General features: G+C 42.9%; 1 protein-coding gene across 3 annotated transcripts in view; it reads left to right on the top strand.

The window, feature by feature from the left end:
* The first annotated feature begins 8,380 nt into the window (after positions 1–8,380).
* The window catches only part of SPTBN1 (spectrin beta, non-erythrocytic 1), a 194,132-nt gene continuing 189,406 nt past the window's right edge, over positions 8,381–13,106 (top strand). The window contains exons 1-2 of one of the 3 annotated variants that reach the window (XM_082426221.1): positions 8,381–8,612; positions 11,415–11,496. The gene's annotated coding sequence lies outside the window, so the exon portion shown is untranslated. Of the gene's footprint in view, positions 8,613–9,185; positions 9,321–11,414; positions 11,497–13,106 lie in introns of those variants that run through there. The other 2 variants (XM_082426220.1, XM_082426222.1) reach the window with 2 other exon arrangements.

Genomic DNA, 13,106 nt, shown 5'->3' with positions numbered 1-13,106 from the left:
TACATATATATGTAGTAAAGATAATAATGTCAAAACAAAAACCAAAAATTATTATACGTTGCATCTCATTTGGGGAAAATCCTTATTAACTGAAATTTAGCAAATATTTCCTCATTTTTGTGAGTCTTTAAGGGCCCACATTTCAGTCTTAAATAAAGGCTTATTATTAAAATTGAACTCTTGCTTCCTCTAACCTGTGTGTAAAAGAAAGAACCCAAGAGAAGAGACCAGCCTGCAAACCATGAGAAGCAAGCAAGGACAGAATTTCATCACCTCTATGGCAAATGTTCAGACAGTCTTAGTGTTTTTGTCATCCTCTGAGAATGAGGTGTAAAGTTTGTGCTGTGACCACACATCCCCACCCAGTCAGTACCTGAGGACAGAGGATGGGAAAAGAAGATACCCCAATGTCAGAAGTATGATTAGAGGACAAGATCCAATCACTCAATCCAGACAGAAGAGTTTCTCTTCAGACCAGCTACATGTTAAACTTCTCTGACCTCTGTGAGGGAGTGGTTTTTCTCTCTGTTTCTCTTTGTTCCTCACCCATCAGCCTATGAATTTTTGCAATTTCTTGAATGAATTCTAGGCATGAATCTAGCCCACTTCTGGAATCCTGTACATAGGCCAGCAAAGTATGTCAAATTGGGGTGGGTGGGTGGTTTATCTTGAGGCCATGGCAAGATGTCATTGCCAAGGTCGTCTTTGGACTTCCAAAAGAATGATACCAGTCATGAAAACATTAGCCCTGCCTGCCTCCTGCTCTCAAAAAGCATCTGGCTTGCTGCCCACAGATACCGAGGCCATTGTGATGGAGGCACTATGGGAAGCCTGGGGGTTGGAAATGACCTCACTTTGGAGTTCTTGCTTTGTGGCATATTCCAAATTCTAGTTGCTTTTCTTTTTTCCCAACCCTAAATAGTCAGAATGCCAGTGACCGAGGTCCCCATTGACAATGTCTGAAACAGCGTTGTCCAATAGAATTGTAAGGTGAGCCACATACATAATTTTAAAATTTTGCCATAGTTTTATTTGAAAAAAGTAAAATGGAAATGGTGAAAATAATTTTTAAAATGTTTTATTTAATCCATTATACCCAAGATAATATCACTGCAATGTATAATTGACATTTTACAAATTGAGATATTTCACGTTCTTTTTTTCTAAACTAAGTCTTTGAATTTGGTGTGTATATAGAGTTCATAAGATTTACAGTTAGAACAAGTAGTTTCAAATACCCCAGCTGTTCTAAACATACTTAAAAGTTGTGTAATAACTAAACCAAGAATCAATTTTAAAATTTAAGTTAATTAAAATTAAAAATTCAGGTTTTCTGTCACTCCAGCCACATTTCAAGTGCTCACTACCAGATGTGGCCTGGTGGCTACTGTATTGGACAGTGCAGGTTGGGACGATGAAGAAAAGTACACGTTGTTATATGGCGAGCCATCACACTCTGAACTTTTCCCCTCCTCATTCTCAGCTGCTAGTTACCAAAGGGAGATTCCAGAAAATTCTTTTTAAAAATTTCTACTTTGGTTTCAACAATAAGAACTCAGATCACTTTTATATTTCTGTAGTGGGATAATGAGAATCAAGCTGCCTGAAAATATGCAAGTGGAATAATTAGCTTATATCTGAGAGGTAAATTGTGATAAACCCTTTCTCAAGAGGAGCATGTAGGAAAGTTCTTTTTTTTTTTAACTTTATTTTTTTGGCTGCATTGGGTCTTAGTTACGGCACGTGGGATCTTCGCTGAGGCACAAGGGGTCTTTCCTTGCGGTGCACAGTCTCTTCATTGAGACGCTGGGGCTTCTCTCTAGTTGTGGAGCGTGGGCTCCAGGACACATGGGCTCTGTAGTTTGCGGCACGTGGGCTCTCTCGCTGAGGCGTGCAATCTCAGTAGTTGTGGCACACGGGCTTAGTTGCCTCACGGCATGTGGGATCTTAGTTCCCCGAACAGGGATTGAACCCGAGTCCCCTGCATTGGAAGGCGGATTCTTTACCACTGGACCACCAGGGAAGTCCTGGAAAGTTTTAAAGAACATGCAAAAGTCCGTTTACCTGATGTGACAAGTGGTTGGTTGGCTATGAAAAAATGATGTTAAGTGAGGAACTAATAAAAAAAAAGATTTTCAATCTTGAATTGCATTTTTTAAATTGAGATGAAATTCACATAACATAAAGTTATCCATTTTAAAGCAACCATTTCAGTGGTATTTAATATATTCAATATGTTATGCAATTACTGCCTCTATCTAAACATTTTCATGACTCCAAAATAAAACCCCATACCCATTAAGCAGTTATACCCCATTCTCACCCAGCCCCTTACTCCAGCCCCTGGCAACCACAATCTGTTTTCTGTCTCTATGGATCTACCCATTCTGGATACTTCATATAAATGGAATCATACAATACGTGACTTTTGTGTTTGGCTTTTTTCACATTATGCTAAGTGTACATATGCTAAGTGTACATTGTAGCATGTACCAGTGCTTCATTCCTTTCATGGCTGAGTAGTATTCCATTGTATGTATCTATCACAGTTTGTTTATCCATCCATTGACGGACATTTGCATTGTTTCCACCTATTGGCTATTGTGAAGAGCGCTACTATGAACATTTGTGCACAAGTGTTTGAGTACCTGTTTTCAGTTCTTTTGGGACTATAGCTAGGAGTGGAATTGCTGTATTGTATGGTAATTCTATTTAACTTTTTGAAGGACTGCCAAACTCTTTTCCACAGCAGCTGTACCACTTTGTATTCCCACCAACAGTGCATGAGGATTCCAATTCCTCCACATTCTTGCCAATACTAGTTATTTTCTGCTGTTCCCCCAGTTTTGTTGACATATAATTGACATACCGCACTGTATAGGTTTAAGGTATACAGCATAATGATTTGACTTACATTTATTGTGAAATGATTACCACAAGTTTAGTTAACATCCATCATCTTCTATAGAAACAAAATAAAGGAAAAACAATTTTTTTTCCTTATGATAAGAACTCTTAGGATTTACTGTCTCAACAACTTTCACATATATCATAGAGCAGTGTTAACTGTTGTCTTTGTGTTGTACAATTATTTATCTTATAACTGGAAATTTGTACCTCTTGACTATCTTTGTCCATCCTCCCCTCCACCCCCAACATCTCTGGTAACCACAAATCTGATCTCTTTCATTTCCTTGTTTTACTTTTTTTTTTTTTTTTTAATTAAAGCTATCCTAGTGGGTTGCATTTCCCTAATGACTAATGATATTGAACATATTTTCACGTGTTTATTGATCACTTTAGTATCTTCTTTGGAGAAAAGTCTATTCAACTCTTTTGCCCATTTTTGAATGGGGTTGTTTGTCCTTTTGTTGTTGAGTTGTGAGTTCTTTATATATTCTGAATACTAGACCCTTATCAGATGTATGATTTGCAAATATTTTCTCCTATTCTGTATATTTTTTCACTTTCTTGATACTGTCCTTTGATGGACAAAAGTTTTAAATTTTGATGAAGTCCAATTTGTCTATTTTTGTTGTTGTTGTTCATGTTTTTGGTGTCATATCTAATGATTCATTGCCTAATCCTTGGAGCACATTTCAAAAGAAAAATAAAATTATAGCTGTATATCTGGAAAAAGGCAAAGTTTTGTTTTACTTGAAACATAAATTTATATTCACCTGTTAATCTGTTGAAAAACAAAGTGTTTCTCTGAACATGTTTACTGAGTGAAAGGTCACTTCTCTTTTGCAAAAGCCACAGCTATTTGATACACATTTTTGTCTTCTTTTAAGTTGATTAAGAACTTAGAGACACCTGCAAAGCAACCTGTCTCCTAATATTTCAAGGTTTTTATAATTTCCACCCTTTCTAATTTTTTACTGTTAGCTTGACCATGTGTAATTTGATGGCAATATTTTTAGCCTTTCTTGAGACATTTCAAAAATACTCATATTTAATTGGTGTATGTAATGCTTAATTATAATAAGTATAATTATTAGGTATAATAAGTATAACTGGCATAAACAAATTTGGGGACAAACACATCTGCCTTGGTAAATATATAACACAACTGGTAGGAGCTGAAATACACAGATGTAGAAGAGAATAGTCTACCAGCAGAGTATGTTTGTTGTGCCTTAGACATCAGTGTGCTTACAACACAGAGCGAGTGAACAATGTCATCCAACAAGTGGGCTAAGTGAAGAATCATTAAGAGAACGTCTACTCTACTATTCCAGAGGTTTAAATTCAGAATTACTTTAAGAACTTTAAAAAACCTGTGGTAACATATACATAATATTTACCATTTTAACCATTTTAAAATGTACAGTTCAATGGCATTAGTTTAGTCACATTGTTGTGCAACCATCACCACCACCCATCCCTAGAACTTTTTTTCATCTTGCAAAGAGAATTACTTTTTAATAATTAATATGCAATTCCCAGGCACACAGCTCTGATATACTAGCTTCCAAGTAGATATCGTTGGCACTTAGTAGCTGTGTAAACTCGGACAACTCAACCTACCCATGTCTCAGTTTTCTCATTTGTAAAATGGGTTTGATATCTACCTCACAGAACTGACAAAAGGACAAGATAGTGTGGCATTTGCTAAAGCACTTTAAAAACTGTTAAGCATTTTATAGTTGCTACTTATGATCATTATTATTGTTAACAGAAAAATTTGAAGATCCTTTATAGAAAGCTGAGACTATTCTGACCATGTTACAAATATTATTTCTAAATATTTACATTACCATATAGTCAGATTGATCATCATACATATATTTTACTTGCTTATTGATTGATTGCACCCCCTACTACAATGGAAGATTCATGAAGGCAGTGATTTTTTACTGTTTTGCCCACTGCTCTATTTCCGAGCCTAGAACAGATTAAGGCATACATATTTCTTGAATAATTGAAAGAATGAATTATTTTATTCAGCAGTAAGTGTGTTGGTGCTCAAAAAGTATTCATTCATGGTAATGACAGTTTAAACATGTAAGTCTTTAGGTTCCCCCAGTGCAAAATTAATATGTGTAAATCACCAAATGGAACATTTCTAATATGAGGAGACTTCCCAGACTAGTTCAAGGTTAAAAGGAAGTCAGGTTTAAGAATATTAGAAATGAAAAAAGTTATTCAAGTTTTCAAAATGTGTCCTGATTTTAAAATTTTAGAGTACTATTATTATAATAAAAGATGGGCTTTCTTTTTTTTTCTTAATTTTTATTGTGGTAAAATATACGTAACTTAGCATTTATAATCTGAATTATTTTTTTAGTTATTATAAAATATTGGCTATATTCCCCATGTTCAACAATATATCCTTAGCTTATTTTATACATAATAGTTTGTATGTATATGGGTATTGTGTTAATATAACCAAGGAAATAGTTAAAGTACCATTCTCTCTTTTCTAAATAAAACAGGTAGTGACAGACAACACTATTGCTCATTCATATCTCATTTCAAGTGTAGCCACATGACTTGCTTTGGCAAATGAAATGTGAGTGGAGGAAACCTTGTGTCATTTCTGGGCAGAAGTATTTAGTCGCTGGTACTTAACCCTCCATTACATTCTTTCCTTGCAATGGATATTGTGGGAGTACCCATTGACATGAAGGTACCATAGTATTAAAGTATTCTGAAATGTTGAGCTGACACTTGGAAGACAGCTTCCCCAGAGAGTCTCTTGGAACCACAGTTGACTTTGTATAAGCAACAAATTAGTTTTTGTTGATTTGGAAAGTGCATATTATACTGAGATTTGGGAACTAGGTGTTATCGTAACACAGTCTATGGTGTTATCATAACAGTCTACAGTGACTAATGTATGTTGACAAGATTTTCCCCTAAATTTTGAATGGAAAGTTAAAATAACTATTTATATCTCAAAAATTTTGTAATGAAGTATTATTTCTGTGGGAGACAAAGCCATATATACCCACATGGTTTTAAAAATGGAGAGTAGAATGTTACAGACAGGAAACCAAGGAGTTTAAGGTTCCTTTAAATCAACCTTGATTCTAATGTGAGGATAAACTTCAGCAAAGTTGCTTCTGAGATATTTGGGAATAATCCTTTTGAGTTACCATCATTATTGCCTAAAGTTTTTTCTTTTTCTAGATTCTTTCTTTCCACAGAGATATGTGTCTTCTCCAATAATCTCTCCAGATTTAGACTTTTTTTTTACTTGTTAATTTTTCTTGGTCAGTGATACACTGAGCTCTCCTGGGTGATGCTTCCCCCCCCACCCCCACCCCCACCCCCCGCCCCCCACCAAAAGGTAAGAATTTGAAATTGCTAGTCAGGTATTTATAGTGAAACTCTGAATCCTTGTCTTTCACATGTTTGGAATACTTACTGCCACTTTACTAAAGTACCTTGCTAAAGTTATGTGTGGCTCTCCTTTTTGAAGGAAAATTTTAAAACTAAGTGGGAGTGGAATGGGATAGGGGAGGTGACTCATGCATCAAATGAAGATTTATTCGAGTACTGTTATCTGTGATAAAGGAAGCAGTTAAGAGTCACAATTTCAGAATAACATTGAAAGAATTTAAACAGGCATTTCTCAGTACTGCCATTGTTTTCTTTGGTATTTCATTAACACTGTGGGTGGGGAGGTGCTGGGGGCTCTGGCACAAAATAAGTGAAAGGGAAACAACTTTTATTTCTAGTGGGTATCCAGCATTACCTAATAAGGGCAGCCACATACATGTTGATTCTGTTCAAGTCAACAAATATTTTTTGAGTACCTTTTAAATGCCTGCTACGTACAAGCAGTGAACAAAGAACCCTGCCTTTCGAGAGTTTACCTGGCTGTGTTGATCAACCTTGTGAGAAAAATGTTAAATCATTTGCCTTCCTCAATTTTTTTCATATAGATCAAATATAAACTTTTGGTCAAACATTCAAACTGATGGCGAAAGCCTAAAAGGAAGAATCATCTTCACTTTGTGGAGACTATTTTGTTTAGTTTTATTTTAAAATATTCATGAAAAATACATACAAAAATATAAACCCATCATGTCTACTGATTTGAGACATAAGCATGATCCTAGCTGTTTGACTATTATCATCATTATTATTTATTTTTTGAAAAAAATTTTATTCAGGTATTGAGGGTCAGATCTTTAGGAGAAAAGCCTTAGGGCTTTTTTTAAACCACGGAGAAGGCCCCTCTTCGCTCTGAAGGCTTAGAGTGCCGCTTTGGGCACTTACACAGCACGCAGAAAGTCAGTTTCTCCAGGCTGTTTTCTAAAGAGCATTTCTTTTCGTGGTCCTGGTGATGACACCATCTTTTGTCCTCAACAGTGGCGGTTCCAGAATTTCTACATAGCTTCGGGGATTGCGAGGGTAGGCAAGCTGGTTGAGAATCGGCTCTAGCACTTGCCAAGTCTCGAGGAAACGTCCCGTGTCCATCTCACGGTACATGGGTAGGGGGAGAACTCAAGCCCTCAGGCCATCGCGGGGCCTCCACCGCACCCGGGACGTCCCCACTTCCTCGGAGTGGCTCGGGAAGGGCACGCGAATCAGGCTAAAGTGAGCCGGCTTCACGGCGAGAGAGGCAAGAGTTGGACGAACCACTTGTAGGGTCGATTACCAGCCACCCCGAGGGAAAGGGTGAAAAATCACTCATAAAGGAGGAAGATCTTGACTTCGCCGAGGAACAACCGCCTTCCCTCCATCGCCCAGGTTTCCCACGGAGAGGTCACCACCGGTCTTCATCAGGCTGGGCAGAACCTATAAGGCATCACCACCTAGAACTAAAACTAAACAACCAAACGACTCTCCAAAGCCTCCCTCAACACGCTCTCTCCATTGCGTTCCAAACGCAAACATCGAGGGCAAAAAGAGGCTGCACGAGTCACGTAGAAAATTAGGCTGCCCTTTTCCATGGCGATAATCGAATTAGCCTCAAATTAAACATGAAATTGGCCCTTGCCGGCTGTGGGGACAAAGCCCCCATTGTCCCTTGGCTCGGACAGCGCGGCGGCAGTGCCCACCCTGCCCAGGCCAGCCCCGGCCAGTCCCCGCGGCAGGGGACAAGGTCGGCGCTGGGCCAGGGCAGAGGCTCCGCGGGGAAAGCGTGGACGCGCCCGAGGTTCGGGTCGCGAGCGGAGCAGGCGCCGGGTGGGCGGCTGCGGGTCTCTCGGCGAGCGCGGAGGGCCGGCGGCAGAGGGAAACCGAGGAGGGAGGAGCGCAGCAGAGGGGTGGAGGGTGTGCGGGAGAGAGCGTGTGCGCGCGAGCGCGTGTGCGCGCACCCGGCGCCTGCCCGCGTCCGCGCCCTCCCTCTCCCCGCCCCTCGCCCCCTCCCTGCAGCTCCCTCCCCTCCTCCCCCCGCCCCGCGCTCCCGCCCAACCCCCGGAATCAGTGCAGCTGTTGCCGAGCAGGCTGCGGATTCCTCCAGTCCCTCCCTCGGCCGCCTCTCCGCCCGGAGCGAGCGCGCAGCCCCGCGCAACAGCGCCCACCGGTCCCGTCCTGTGAGCCCCGGCCCCAGCCGCGGACAGCCCCGCGGAGTCGCCTCCCGGCCCACCCGCCCGGCCGCCGAGGAGCGGGAGGAGGACGGGACCCCGGCGCCCCCACCCCCCTATCCGCGGGAGGTAGGTAGGGGGCCTGAGGCAGGAAGATGCCAACTCACTGGGGCTGTCTCCCGGGCTGGCTCCTGGGCGGCGGGAGGAGGGGCGCGGGCCCAGGCCGGGAGGACGCGGCTGTCCCGCCGTTGCCCTGCGCCCGGGGAGCGGGGTGGGGGCGGGGAAGCTGTAGAGCCCGGGCGGGGGCGGCGCGGGGAGCCGGGTCTCCAGTGGCGTCTGAGTACGCGGGCGGGCGGTGCGGGGCGGGGGGCGGCGGGCTCCGCAGTGAGGCGGTCGCAGAGCAGCCGTGCGCACCGCGGCCGCCCAGCCTCATCCCTGGACGCATTGGGGCCGATTCCTTCCCCGCCTCCGCCGCCTCCTCCCTCCAGCCGGGCGCAGCGGCCCCCGGCGCGGGGGTGGTTGCGAAGTGGGCAGACGGGAGGGTGTATTTTCGGGTGCCCTCTCTCTAGCCCCGGCTGGTGGCGAGCGGGGGCGGTGTTGACAGGGCCGGGCTTTGCGCGTAACGGTACGGGGGATGCGGCCAGGCGTGGTCCCGGCTGCGCCGCGCTGCAGCTGAAACGGAGGCGGCGGCCCGGCGCCCCCACCCCCGCCCATCCTCGCGCCCGCCCCCCGCCCTCCCTGCCGTCCCCGCTCTCCCAGGGCTGGGCGGGAGCCGCCTCGGGTCGCGGAGCCGCCGCGGCGCCCGCCCTTCAGCTCCTGCCACCCTCTCTTCAACAGGTTTGTGCCAGCGCGGGGACCCTCCGGGCTTGCCTTTGGGGAGGTGGGCTGGAAGCCCCTCTGGTCATCAGCCCTCACACGACGCCCGCGGCCCTCTTTTTGGGGGGAGCCTTCCCTTTGTTTTTGTGATAGGAAAGATGCCAAGTGCCTGCCGTCAGATGGGGAGGGGGGAGTGTTGTGGGCATCGGTACACAAACCGTGTCCGTTATTTTTCCAGTCAAAAGCCGGGCCAGATAGTAAGTGAGGAGAGGGCGAGTATGGGGGTGCTTCGGCGGAGGAGAAAAATGGATTCGGTGGGGTTTATCTGGACGGGGATGTGATTTTTTTGGCAAGATGGATGGCTCACGGTGCCCTCGCCGTGATGCAGCACAATGCAGCAGTATCGCAGCCTCCCCTGGTTCTCGCTGGCGGGGCTTGGCAAGGCCACTCGGCGCCTGCGGCCCCCGCCGGGCCCCACCCAGGCCCAGGGCTGCCCTTGGCCGAGACTCGGAGCTGCTTCTACCTTGTCATGCTGCTTCAGCTGGATGTGGCGTCGGGAGGACCAGGTCACCTAGTAGTGGGGGGAGGGGGAGTCTTCTCTTTGGGTAACCCCCTCCCGCCTAGCCTGTTGGGCCGTGCTGGGATGAAGGGGTGTCCTGCAGTGCTAATGCGGGCAGAGGGAGTCGGCCTGCGGCTGTGGACCGGAATCTGATCTCCGACCGCGGGACCTGAGCCGTAGGGAGGGGCTGCCGGGAGGACCGGGCCCAGTGGTGTGCGGAGGCAGTGGTGCAGTCTGTGTTGGGAGTCGCAGCGTCTTTTCACCCGTAATCCGTAAACCACAACCCAACTCTCCATCAATTTCATCATATGTGAAAGTTGATGTTTATTATTTGGTGCTTTACAACTACGACATTACGGTACCTCTGTGTTTGATCAATACTAAGAGTATGAATTTTTCCTGTAGGAAACCATTTTTTGAAATGAAACCATTGATATATTTTAGTTCATATGTCCCTGAGACATTTTAAAAAATATTAACATGCAGTAAATTGTTTTAAAAAGAAGTTATATATGTTTTTGATGGATGGAAAATGATTTTTTAAATCTCTATTTGCTTTGTTTTCATCGTTTGCTTTTTCTGTAATCAAATACGTTTACATATTCGGATTCTTTATTAAGGATTATTTGGTAAATGTGTCATGGTTGATGGTAAATTGGTATTCAGATTGGCTTTGCTAGCCAAGTTAAGTCTCCAGTCATGAATAATGGGATTGTGGTGGTAACTGATTGCATTTGTTTGTTTATATATATATGTACTTTTTATATACATATATTTTGCAGATGTGGCTGGGGAGGGGATTGTGAAGGGCAGACCACCAGGGCCTGTGTAGCTGGTATCTGGTCAGAAGGAGATGTTCCAGCATCCTCATCTATTTAGTCTGGGGTAGTACCCAAGGAATTTCCTTTATAAATGCCACTTCTACAATTCAGTGTGGGATGGCAAATGAGATACATTTCAGATTTCACCCCAGGCTCTTCTAGAATGTATAGGTGAAAAAGAGAATTTCAGTATGTTAACGGGAAGGGAAGATCAGTGTTTCAAAGCAAGGGTGTGTCTGCTTTTATTTTTTAAATCTCTAATGAACCCAAGTTAGTGGCATTTGATTTTATGTGGCTCTGCAGAATAGAATTGACTGCAGATTGTGTGGTTTATGTGCATTATTTTCAGTAATAGAGGGCCATTAAAAGGTGGAATTTTTTAGATTTGGGCTAAATCTTTGTGCTGGTTGTATAAAATCATGTTGCATTATGATGTTTGGGAGTATTCCTTCCATAGATTATCCAGACATTTTGGATTTACTGTGTTGTAAGAAAATACCCTGTGTTGATGTCACAGGAAGTTTAGCTGTTCTGACTTACCAGGTGCAGAATTCTGTTAGGTTAAGCTCTTTGTAACTCTGTTGGCTCTGGATGGACCAAAACCTTCATCAGAGAGAATGAGAAGTACTGGGGCAGTGAAGAAACTGCTGTCACTTGGACGTCTTCTGCTGTGCAGGCTTTCGGTAAAGAGCATCTCTCGGATGAGAGTAGTAACAACTGTCTGTGATGTTGCAGGAGCAAGCGACAAGACCTCACTCTACTAGTGACACATCCTTAGCAGAGACTTGGCATTGGCAGAGTTTCCTTGGAAGAGTATGTGAGTGGTTATTTTGTCTTGCTGTATGAAAGTATGACTTTACATGTAGAAGTACTATTTTGAGATGGGAGGATTTTACTACTTCTAAACAAACATAGGCACGATGAGGGGAAATTATTCGGTGTGGTTTTTGTTGAGATAATAAGCTTTTCGTTTTAGTAGCATATTCTTAGAGAGAATTTTAAAGCCCAACATATATATTTTTTACATGCAGTGATGGGATGCTCCTTTAATTTTGTGGGGCCCCCCACCAACATCTGCATGAAAAGCAGGCCTTAATTAATGTTTTGTGAATATCTTTATGGTAGTCCTGGTTTCTTCCTTTGAGACTTTTGGGAATGTAAACCATTCTTCCATAAGGAAAGGGCTAATACCCCTGCTGGAAAAGCGATTTCTCTAGGTCTGTGGAGGTGAGTAAAACCTCTCCTGGAGTTCTCTTGGAAGTTTTCAGTCTTTGCTGTTTCTCAAAGCACCTTTTCTTTGCAAAAGACCTAGTTTAGTACTCTTGATTTTTTTCTGATAACAAGCGTCCTGTATCCAAGTTTTTATAGTGTAGGAATAACGTCATCAATCTCTACTTTGGGGGAAAATGAAACGGTCTCAATTAGATACTCTCATATTTCTATTTTTAACCATCACCAGAGAAAGCATTTTCATGATGTCTCTTGCTACCATAGTGAGGTGAGGTTCGTGGGCCAGCAACATCAGGACAGGATCACTTACGAAGTGGGAGCTTGTTGTATATGTAAATCCTTAGAGGCTCAGTCCTTTCCAATCAAAATTTGCATTTTAACATGACCCCTAAGTGGTCTGTATGGACATTAAATTGAGAAACTGCTCTGCTCCTTCAGCTAAAAGGCTTCCATATCAAAAGGTTCTTACTAGTATCTTACTTTTGTCTTTTGCTGAAGTATCAGCACATTTTTTCCCCTTGCATCACTAAGAAATTGATGCATGTGTTGTAAGTTATTTAATACAGAAATATTTAAAGTTCTTCTGTAATCTTTAGGTGGAAGAGCTCTATTTACTATGTTTATTTAGATTAATCAATTTTTTAGGTTCTTTTCTAAAACACCTCTAATGTTGAAAAAACAAACTCCCCACCCCCCCTAGAAGAAGGCATTAGTTTTGAGATAGCAGAACTGGAGTCCAGGAAGCTAAACCCCTGACCATAGGGTCCCCTCTACTACCTCTGCTCTCCTCTGGCATCTTGTTCTCTGTCATCAGCTATTTTTCCTGGTGTATTCAATATCCTGACCTTCTGGTTCATTTTTTTCCCTTAAAGTTGTTTTTTATTAAGTGATTTGTATATACAAAATAATGTTCATAAAAGATATATTACAGAATCACAAGCCAATGGACATTCAGGCAGCCACCACTTAGTTCAAGAAGAAGAACCTATTATACATTCAGAGTCCCCTATGTGCCCCTCTGTCATCCCATCTGAAGCAGCCACGGTCCTGAATTTTGTGTTTATCATTCCCTTGCTCTTCTTTATGGGTTATCCTTTTAAAAATTCTTATTTATTTTATATGTTTCAGAACTTTATATAAATGAAATTACACTTTACGTATTTTTCTGTGACTTGTCCTTTCAGATTAACATATTCC

The sequence above is a fragment of the Balaenoptera physalus genome (genome assembly GCF_965194825.1).
Source record: "Balaenoptera physalus genome assembly, chromosome: 15".
NCBI classification, from domain to species: Eukaryota; Metazoa; Chordata; class Mammalia; order Artiodactyla; family Balaenopteridae; genus Balaenoptera; species Balaenoptera physalus.
The sequence above is the reverse complement of the archived record's forward strand: the minus strand, read 5'-3'. Positions and strand labels throughout refer to the sequence as shown.